This window comes from Canis lupus, chromosome 4, assembly GCF_048164855.1.
Source record: "Canis lupus baileyi chromosome 4, mCanLup2.hap1, whole genome shotgun sequence".
Lineage (NCBI taxonomy): Eukaryota > Metazoa > Chordata > Mammalia > Carnivora > Canidae > Canis > Canis lupus.
In genome coordinates, this window is record NC_132841.1 from 82,350,750 (window position 1) to 82,362,226 (window position 11,477).

The 11,477-nt window shown below is 34.5% G+C and overlaps 1 long non-coding RNA gene across 1 annotated transcript; it reads left to right on the top strand.

Annotated features, from left to right (window-relative positions):
• The first annotated feature begins 538 nt into the window (after positions 1-538).
• Positions 539-9,962, top strand: LOC140631637 (uncharacterized). Its single transcript, XR_012029169.1, has 3 exons — positions 539-667; positions 8,280-8,319; positions 9,867-9,962. It is a non-coding gene; the product is annotated as an uncharacterized lncRNA (long non-coding RNA).
• The last annotated feature ends 1,515 nt before the right edge of the window (positions 9,963-11,477 follow it).

Consider the following 11,477-nt stretch of genomic DNA (forward strand, 5'->3'; position numbering starts at 1 on the left):
TTAAGAGAAACCGAATCTTATCTGGTAAAGTGGGGATGATGACTCATGACCGCCAGTTTTTTCTTTTGTTTTTTTTTTTTGTTTGTTTGTTTTGTTGGTTGGTTGAGCTTTGTTAAATTAGCTCTTGGACTTTACTTTGAAGTAAAGCAATAGTTCAGCTGTGCCTCTGAATCCCTTGGGGGACTCATTCCAACAGGCTGCTGGACTCTCCTCTCAGAATTTTTGATCCAGCAGGTCTGCCATGGAGTCTGAGGACCTGCATTTGTAACATGTTCCTAGGTGATGCTGATGATTTTGCTCTAGGGTTAGAGAATCTGAGTAATGAGCAAAGGGGAAATAATTGAGCCTGTTGATTGACATATTAAATAACCAAGGGTGAAGGTGTTTGTGGGCAGGAGGTACAAAGGGACTCTCATACAACCATGGAGAGTAGAAAGAGAGGAAAATGTAAAATGTTTCTTAAGGGTTGTCAAGGCAACTTTAGAATTTCTTTGAAACTATTCCTGATGAGTACTAGGTGTTTCTTTGAAGAGTGCATCCAGTTTCCACGGCCCTGGGAGTGATTTGAGCTGCATGGATTTGCCTTGACTTGTGGGACTTCTCTCTGGGGGACCAACCTTCAGCTTATCTCCAGGTGCTCCCCACTCCCCCTGCCCTCACAAGTTAGGTAAGTCTGTGACTTCTTTCTCTGTGTGCCTTTGTCCTGGCAAGGCTGAGAGCTTCTCCACGTGGAGAAGCATGTGCAGAGTTGAGTTCTCTTCTCTCACGGGGCACATTGCCTCCAGAGCCTGGCTTCAGGTATGCACTCCTCTGTCTACCCCTGTCTACTCCTCAAACTGGAGGAGAACCTGTAACATGGAGGGGTCCCTATGGCTTAAGGGAAAGCCCTCTAGGTCTTGATGTTCCCAAATGACACATCCAGACAATTACATCAGTCTCAGCTTTTCAGCCTGTTCCACATGGCTTTTAAGGACACTAAAACAAACAAACAAACAACAACAACAACAACAACAACAACAACAAAGAGTCCTGAATTGCAAGAAACTCACCAAGCAGTAATACCTGTTAATGAAATTGCTTTCTGTTAATTTGAGTTTTACAAAATAAATGACTCTCAACAATCTGGCATCACTGTGATGGTATCTACCTCCCAGGAAGGTCAGGTTCTCCCCTTAGCCTCCGCTGACATGGAGGAGGGAAGGGTTCCTTGCTACTGAGTAGAGTAGATGTTAGCATTCATGCTTTGTACTCATCCTCCACTGATACCAAACGGGATGCAAAAGCAAATGAGTTCTGTTTACTTCTACTGTTGAGTGGTGGTAAAAGTTCTCACCCTCTATTTGCCCACCTCTGACACCATCAGGGAGGAGGGGGAAGGCGGCCTCATTGCCACCAGGTAGGGTATAAGTCCAGGCTCCCCAGAATGTTTTCCCTGACATGGGGAGAGGGATAATGGACTAGGTGGTGGAGATGATCAAGGCCAGGCTACAACAGCCTGGCACTCTCTTCTACAAAGAAAATAAATGATGAACAGGAAGTGCATTTTTCTTTTGCCATGACACCAAGGGACAGTGAAATAAATTCCCACATAGCACATTTCACTTCCATAACTATTTTGATACAGAGGATACAGTTCACCCAAATGACCCTTTTTATGTTAACTAAAGCCTAAAATTGAATAAAATAATTTGTTTTTATTTTTCAAGTATTTTACTGCAATGTTAAGATTTGGATGGACTACATATTTTTTCTTTTATTGTCTTAGCAGATATGTAGTGTTGGAAGAAATATTAGAGGAGTTCTAAAATAATTCCTTGAGTTCCACAATGAGGAAAACTAAATCCTCATAAGTGAAGTGTTTAGACTAAGGTAACATAGCTTTAATGACACAATTGTAATGTACAGTGAAATTTAATTTTCCTCACAGTGATTTTTGTTGAAGGCCACACCTGTAGTCAATATACAATCTGATCTTCCTCTATATCGTGATTGCTATTCTCACATAGCAATGCTTCATTTTCTTTGATTTTATACACATGATTTGTGCATGTGTGTACTTGTAAGAGTGAAACGGACAAGTTTTGCTCTCATCCTATCTACAATAAAAATCACTCCAAAAATGACTTTCTTTCCAGGGATTTCAGATTATGTGAAATGAAGGTGCAAAATGCAGCTTTGTTTCATCAGTAGGTGGCATCTGCCAGGACAGTGAGTATAAAACTCGAGATGACTGCTGCCATAAAGGTAAAAAAGTAATCCAGTTGTTTCATGAAAGTCCATAAAATGGATGACAGCATCTATTCAAATGATCTGTATTATGTAATGTGAAGTGGCTTAATACTGTCCATTTTTTTTAATTTCAAGGGATATGTAAAAGATAATTAAATAAAATTGTACATTTTATCAGATACTTCTCATTTTATTACTTTGCTCTGTAAAATTCTGGATATATTACTTTAAGAGACTTCATCCTACCTTTTAAAAATGTTAACTGAGTCATTTAGGATATTTTCTCTATTTCCTCTTCCACTCTAATTTGCTGAAAAGGATGATCTCTAAGCCTCCTTTTCTGGGGAGAAAAAGTTATTATAGTTTAGACTTTACTGAGGTTGCTTTTCTTTCTTTCTTTCAAATATTTTATTTATTTTTTTTGTTTATTATTTATTTGTTTATTTATTTATGTGAGAGAGAGCACGAGCGGCGGGGAGGGACAGAGGGAGAAGGAGAAGCAAACTCCCCACTGAACAGGTGGCCCCACACTTGGGCTCAATTCCAGGGCCCTGGGGTCATGACCTGAGCAGAAGGCAGATGCTTATCCCAAGCGCCCTGACAATACTTTTCTTAACTTCAATATTGAGCAAAATGAAATTACAGATGATAGAAGTGCCTGGGTGGCTCAGTTGGTTAGGAGTCTGCCTTTGGCTGGGGTCCTGATCCCAAGGCTCCAGGATCAAGCCCCATGTCAGGAAGCCTGTTTCTCTCTCTCTTCCCCACACATGCTCTCTGTCACTATCTCTGCCTCTCTATCTCTTAAATAAATAATTTTAATTGAAATAAACAAATAAATTGCAGATGATAGAAGATAAAATATACCTCAGAATTTATTTTTTCTCAAAATCATAACTTCATTTCTTTAAAAAACATTCCATTCTTTGTGTAGTCATCTTTTAGTAATAAGTGTACAGGAAACAAAATAAAGGTGTGGAAAGGGACATGAAGAATAATTTGCCAAAAATTAGGTACTTGCCTAACACTACAGAATCAAATGACTAAAAAATAATTAATACATATTTTAATTTTATATATGTTTAAAATAGTTAAGAATCAGTATGTGTACTAAAAAAATTGAATACTTGAGGGTCTGATTCCCTAGGATTCCAAATTACTAGACTTAATTTGGATGAAGGAATCTGCTTCCCAGTATGATTGGAAATATTGACTGAAGAAGTCCACAAATTGCATTTTGAGACTTACGGAAGAGGTATGATATTTTCCACTTTGTGAGATATGAGAATTAGATAAAATCAAATTATTTGACTTTCCAATCTAAATACATTTTAATGGTATGGCAGCTAATCAGTCTTACATTTTTATACTTTTAAAAAATATTTTAAAATTTAATTTACTTTTATAAGGACCTCTCTCAGCTACACAGCTTTAAATTACATTAAAACAACCATATATCATCGGTATCTAAATCTGACATGGATCCCATCAGCATTTTAAGTCAAAATGTTCAGATCAAAGTAAGAATATGGGTACCCAAAGTCAGATACTTAGCTTCTTGTCCTGTGAGGACCTTGAATTGCTTCCATGATACACAGTTTCCTGAAAATGTTTCTACCTTGTAAATTTCTAATTAAATTACGAAGAAATTTAATTCTCCTCAGTAGACAATATGTATGCTATTAAGATAAAAAAAAATTACCAAGCTGAAACCTACCTAATTATTTTGCAATCCACCAGCCTTATTATTATATAGGAAAAAGCCTTCATTGGACCTTCTTTCTTCTCTGGAGGATGATGTGATTATCACTAGCCTCCAATTATTTCCATAACCTTGCATATGCAAATCCAGTATACAAGCAAACCTACCCAGGAACAGGTTTAGAAACTGCCTCATGTTTGAAAATCTTTATTATTTTGAAATAATATAATTTGTCATGATTGGTTATTTTTTCATTCTTGGAGTATATCTATCTACTTTATGATGATAATTTAATAATAATTGATAAATTCATACTTCTAGTTCTCTCTAGTAATTGTCCTGCAAAAATATAAATTATAACTGAGATCTTCCATTTCCTCTAACACTATGTTTTTATAGCCTTTAGAACTTTATGATAATGAAATCACATAGAATCTTTATAGAAATTTCTGTCTGAAGTGATCTGTGTGTTTATGTGTTCTCTGTCTCTGTATAATGGTTTTTAATACTTCTGGTTTCTTTCTTTCTATTTTTTTTTAAGATTTTAATTATTTATTCATGAGAGACACAGAGAGAGGCAGAGACACAGGCAGAGGGAAAGTAGGCTCCATGCAGGGAGCCCGATGTGCGATTTGATCCCAGGACCCCAGGATCACGCCCTGAGTTGAAGGCAGATGCTCAATCACAGAGCTCCCCAGGTGTCCCCTTAAACTCTGGTTTCTAACTTTTCTAGAGCAAATATAAATAATTCATCTTATTTCTATATCAACTTATAAATAATTCATCTTATTTCTATATCAACTTACTTTTCATTCCTACAGTTCAATATTTTAGAGAAATTTATGTTCCTTTCATTTATTCTCTCAATTATATATGGGACAACTATTTTTTTCTCCTTTCTCATTCCCCACATTTGTTTTTACAATGTTTGAATTTTATCTCCTTTCGATTTCATATTTACATACTTGTTCTCTTATTTATTACATTGCCTTCAATATAATAAATAAAAATGTCTATACACTTTTTCCTATACGTAGACCTTTTATTCTTTAATTATTATACTTAGTTATTTTATATTTTGATTACAAAAATAATAGGCAATCTACTTTTTTGTAGATATTTTCTGTGTTTCAAGCTTTTTATTTACCCCATCCTCATCTCTGTTTGATCAATAAAGTTTACAATGCGTCTACTCCTGTTATTCAACATATTTTAAAATAGATAACATTTTTTAGGAGTTATGCAAAATTTTAATACATATCATTGAGGTATTTGAATATATTCCACATTTTCTATCCTTCCCTTTCTTAAAATTTCAATCAAGATGTGAACTATGAAAAATGTTATAGTTGGTGCACTTGAAAATTTATATTCGATTCTATTGACTGAAAGTTTAATTTAATACAGAAGTCTAACCTGATATCCAACTACTATAAATAACTATTATTCCAAGTTCTTTGGTCCTTATTTTTACTTAAAGTGTGTTATTTTAGTGCTGTTTTTTCATAGGGAATTTTCCCTTCTGTCTGGTAACTTTTAAGATTTGAATTTGGTCTTTTCGATTCAGTAGTCTCAGTACCATATTTCTGTTGTAGATTTATATTTATTGTGCTCATACTCCCCTATTCTTCTACCGATGACACATCTTTCTTAAATAACTGATTACAGACTTTGCCTTTATATATCCATGTCTTTGAATGTCTGCAGTTTATTTTGGGAGATTTAATCATACATATCTTGCTTTTATTTATTATTTTTTTGAAAGTACATTTTTTTCATAAAATGAATACCTGAGTAACCACAAGGCATACACACATTTATATGAACACAGGAAAACCTGATGCCCTAGAAGTTAACTTTTGAAAATCAAAAAAATACATAAACCAGCTCTTCGGATTAATAATAATATTATAGTATTTATTTATTATTATTATAATAATACTATATTATAATAATAATATTATAAATATTACAAAGTCATAGAATCTACATCAATATACAAAAGTCAAGTGGCTTCTGGGTGGTGGAGTTGGGTGTAGGCCTCTGACTCTTGGTTTCTGCTGGGGTCATGATCTCAGGGTCCTGAGATCCACCACTGCCTTGGGCAATATGGTCAGCATGGAGTCTGCTTAAGATTCTTTCTCTCTCCGCCCCTCCCACACCTCAAGTAAATAAATAAATCTTTTTTAAAAAGTCAACAGCATATCTTTAAAAAAAAAAGCAACGATCTAAGATTACGTGAAATCAATGAACAACCTAATATAAAATGAAAAATACTAGATAAAATAATATCAAAACCCAGAAAATACCTAGAAATAAATTGAATTTCCACTTGGTTACTTTTGTAGATTCTCTGAAGTTCTCTATTTCTTCAATATACAAATGATGAATATTTTAAAGTTCTGTCTCATAATGCCTTTATTTGGATTTTCTGATAGCCTGTTTCCATTTGTTTATTTTTCCTCTTGGATTTGATTTTGTTTTTTTAACATGCTTTTTCTTTTTTTCCTCCCTTTGGCCATACTTTGTGTTGACAGAAGCTCTGGAGGATAAAATCTTCTCAAGAAAGTAAAGTTCCCCCTTCCTTGCTAGCAACGTGAGTGCCAGCAATTTACTCTCATTGCAGAGAGCTCATTTTAGGGATCTGTAGTGTTGGTGCTCCTTTTCAGTTGTGCCTTCATCACACGATGCGATGCTTTGGGATTAATTGGTAAAATTCTGAGTCATTTACCAGAGCCGATGTTTCTAAATTCAGAATAAAATCAAGTTCATCCCTGCCTGCATCTTGAAGTTGCTGAAAACTACCGCAAAACCCTTTAGCCTTCCAGACGCTGCTTTCTGCTGGACTTTTTCATGTCTTACCCTCTGCATGCATGGTTTGGGATTAGGCAAGTGACTCATGGTAAGAGAGCATACAGATTCTTTTGCTGACCTTTCTGAAGTTCCCTTCATTCCAATGAAAACATTTTCATGTTTTCTCTTGAGGTACAGCACTTGGACAGATCTAACTCTTACTTCTGTTCGTGCACCACTGGTGCTGTAGCTTTCTGCTGGGACTCTACATCCTTTTTGTCTAAGTGTCTTCAGAGTGCTGGCTTCTTCTCTTAAGGACTGGGTACCTTGTCTCATCAGCTTCTAAAATCCTTTACCCAGCATCCCATGCCCATCCATCATCTTCAAAATCTGCTTTGAATGAGTGAAGTAGTAAAATTCAAAACCCTCACAGTTTTAGCCATTACCAAAATTATTTGATAGCATTTTAACATAATTACTATAAGTCTTTTGTGATGTTCAATTTCTTTTCTACTTATTACACTTTAAATGGCCCAACTTGTTTCTTTATTGACACTCTCTCACACTAGTATGCTGTTTTTTAGTTGTTGTTGTTGTTGTTTTGGTGGGGGGGAAGGGATAATTATAAGAGCTAATTTTTTTTTTTTTTTTTTTTACGATTTTATTTATTTACTCATGAGACACAGAGAGAGAGAGAGAGAGGCAGAGACACAGGCAGAGGAAGAAGCAGGCTCCATGAAGGGAGCCTGATGCAGGACTCGATCCCAGGACTCTAGGATCACGCCCTGAGCCAAAGGCAGATGCTTGACTGCAGAGCGACCCAGGCATCCCAAGAGCTAATTTTTACTAGAAGTTGTTTCCTGTGAAAATAAGCACTTCTCTTCTGGAAGTTGCCTATAGCAAAATCCCCCCTTTCAATGTCTAATTCAATTTTTACATGACTGTATTTGCTGACTATTTCAAATACATACATAGTGCATATTGGGATCCAATTCCCATGTTTTGCAAGGCACAGATTTTCCAGAACATTCTGTCCCCTGACACTAAGTTTTGGCCATTCAAAAAACATTAAAATCCATATCCGTTTCTGATACCCATAGGCTATTTTGAAATCAATGCCTTATTCCCAAACTTACTTTGAGCTTCCTTTCTGTTCCAGACATCTAGAAATTTCCCTCTCTACTACAGACTTAATAATATAAGGAAACAGTACACTTTCATATTTCATTTGGCCAATTTATTCTTGTAGAACAAGTTTAAATCGGAACACCATATATGTTTTATAATCTAGATTAACTAGAAGTCTCTATAAGAAATCTGAAGTGCCAACTCCTAACTATATCTCTTTACCAAATATTGGTATGCAAAATTAAAGTAGTTACCTATTTCCTGTCATTCTCAAAATATATATCAAGAAACAGATTTATTAGTGCAATGATTACTCTAATACTTAGCATATAAAGCCAAAGACTCACTATTGCTTATTATTATATTTGTTTTAAAGTTGAGAAGAATTGGCAAACATGTCTTGAGTAACACCAGTGATATTTTGTTCTAGGAATCTCTTGGAATTCTGCACCGAATGCCCTGAGAGACAGGTTATTACTATTTTTCCTTCAACAAATGTTTATTATTTCCTAATTCTATGCTTATATCAGTTAAAAAAAGGAATATGGTTCTATGTATAAACATTATATTAAACCAAGAAAACCAGAAGGTAGTGAAGAAAACAGCCATATATGTATATATATATATAGACAGCATAAAATTACATTAAAAAGGGACTCTCAATTTTGGCTAAGAAATGCATGTTTAGTAGCTAAGTAGGAATAAGGGCACCTAGTCAGATCATGCTAAAAAGATAGTAAGAAGAGCACAAAACTCAAGTTGATAAATTAGAGTCCTTCCTTTTATTTTTTTGTCAAAACTCATGAGGGGAGGGAGATTCCTTTATAATGAGCTGAAAAATTATTGGCAATAGGCAAAACTGGGAATAACACAGACATAGAAATGGAGACAGCCAGAAGGTGGGGTCTGATGATTTTGCATCTCCAAATGAAATAGGCTTTGTACAAAATCCCAACCTTTGCCTTTTTAAACTATTAAAATTTTATTTATATTAAATTATAAGATCAAATGGTTTATTTTTTCTTACTTTTTAAGTAATAAATTTAAATTTGGAGCAGTTTTAATTTTATCTCAGTTTTCCTGAGCTATACTTTTAGAGCTAAGAGTATTGAGATTCCTCAATTTCCCTTTCAGCACTAACCACCTCAATTCCCTCTATTTTTAACATCTTGCATTAGTATAGTACATTTGCTACAACTTTATTTCATTTTTAATGAATGCTGTAGTTTTTTTTTGTAGTGCTATGAAATGTATACGTTCATTTTTCTTTTTTAAGCCAGGAAATGATTTTATATATCCATAATAGATAACACGGTAGTGTACATTCTATTTTTATCATTATATTTAGAGCAAATATGATTGCAGGAGAGATTCTGGAATGTAAAAATTGCTTTTATTAAGGAACTAACTTCTGTTGGTAAAGTTTTTCATTATAATTTAAGGATTATTAAGTCAGTTTTTAATTTAATAACAACAAAAAAGTGTATTTATCTTATTTTTTAAATTTTTTTAAAGACTAGCTTTTATAAGAGCAGTTTTGGGTTTACAACAAAATTGAGATTTTCCATTCCCCTTGCCCCCACACATGCATAGCTTCCCCATTATCAACATCACTTAGAGTGTTTTATCTTTTTTTAACCTAGGATAAACCTACATTACCACATAATCACCCCAAATCAATAGTTTACCTTAAGGTTCATTTTTGGTGTTGTATATTCTATGGGTTGGATGGATAAATGTATGACATATTTCCATTATTTTACTATTACATAGAGTATTTTCACTGCCCTAAAAATCTTACATGCCCCATCTTTCATCTTCCCAACCCAAGTACCCGGCAACTGCTGAATGTCTTACTGTCTCCATAGTCTTAGCTTCTCTAAAGTGCCATATGGTTGCAATTTTACAATATGTAGTCTTTTCAGATTGGCTTCTTTCGCTCCATAATTTGCAGTTAGGTTTCCTTCATAGCTTGAGAACCCATTTCTTTACTGAAAGACCTCCTGGTTGCTTTCAGGTTTCGACAATCATGAATAGAGCTGCCATAAACATCTCTATGCTGCTTTATGTGTGGATATAAGTTTTCAACTCATTTGGACATGTAACAAGGAACACAACTGCTGTGTCATGGTAAGAGTACGTTCAGCTTTGTCAGAAACCACCAAACTGTCTTGCAGAGTGTCCACACCATTTTGCACTACAGCCAGCAATGAATGAGAATTCCTGTTGTTTACCCTCCTCAGCATCATGTGATATTGTCTCGTTCCAGATTTTGGTCATTCTAATAGTTGTGTAGTGGTATCTCGTTGTGGTTTTAACTTGTATTTCCCTAATGCAACAGGAGCATCTTTTCACATGCTTATTTGTCATCTGTATATTTTCTTTGATGAGCTGTTGTTTACAGTTTTTGGACCAGTTTAAATTGGGTATGTTTTTTTTTTCCCCATTGGTTTTATTCATATATTTTTTTGCAAATATGTATTTTTTAACCTGAAATAGCCAAAGGAGGGCCCTCTTATCATTTTTTAAGATTAATCTAAAATACAAAGTACTAAAGAGTTGAGGTAGCTCTTTTTCTAAGGGCCAGAAATTCTTCTTTGGATAAATGAATGACAGAAAATAGGAAGGTGATATTCTAAGGACATATTGAAAAAAAAAGAGGCTATCATTTTCTGCTTCTTGTATTGTCTAGCCTTATTTTCTTAGTGAAATTTAAGGGATATTAGGTCATAAAAATTATATATTTGTAGATTTCACATAACTAAGCACATATTTTGGTAAGCATATTAAAGCAGTTATTTTCAAACACAATAAAATATCAGATTTTCTATAGAGGGTTTTGGAAGTATAACTGTCCAATATAAGTTGTATACATTCTAATAATAGAAATCCTAAAAGTAAAATGAGAACACACTTAAAAAAACTGTTCTATTGTATCAAAGATAAATATGCTTGATTGGTTACCTGATCTGATTTTTCAACAAATTATTTTCATGATCTCCTAAAAGATTTTTCAGTCATTTTAAATAAGGAAAGTAAACGGAACCAACGCTATCACTATCAACTATCACCAACACTATTGACACTATCAGAAGTCAATATTTTAGTTCTTTTAATTTTTTTTTTTCATTTATTCATGAAAGACAGAGAGAGAGAGGCAGAGGTACAGGCAGAGGGAGAAGCAGACTCCCTGTAGGGAGCCCCATGTGGGACTGGATCCTGGGTCTCCAGGATCATGCCCTGGGCTGAAGGCAGACACAACTGCTGAGCCACCCAGGCGAAACTTTAGTTCCTTAATTGAGTGGAAGAGCTGACATATCCTTTTATATATGGTCTTTCTATTTGGATAAATAATTCATTTCGGATTCTTTATTTCACATTCTTTAGGCCAAATTCTCAATCACACAATGGACTTCTATAAATTAGCGAACTATGGCATCTTTATTGAGAAAGCAAAAAATACCAGCATAAGAAAATACCTGTTATGTGTAATCAACTTTATATTTGAAAAAAATATATAGTAGTCAAGAAATACCAATTGCCCCAGTCACTTGTATTTCTTATATTCAGCATATGACTTCCTAAGATTGTGTTAAAAATAAGCAACAGACATGAGAAAGGGTAGGAA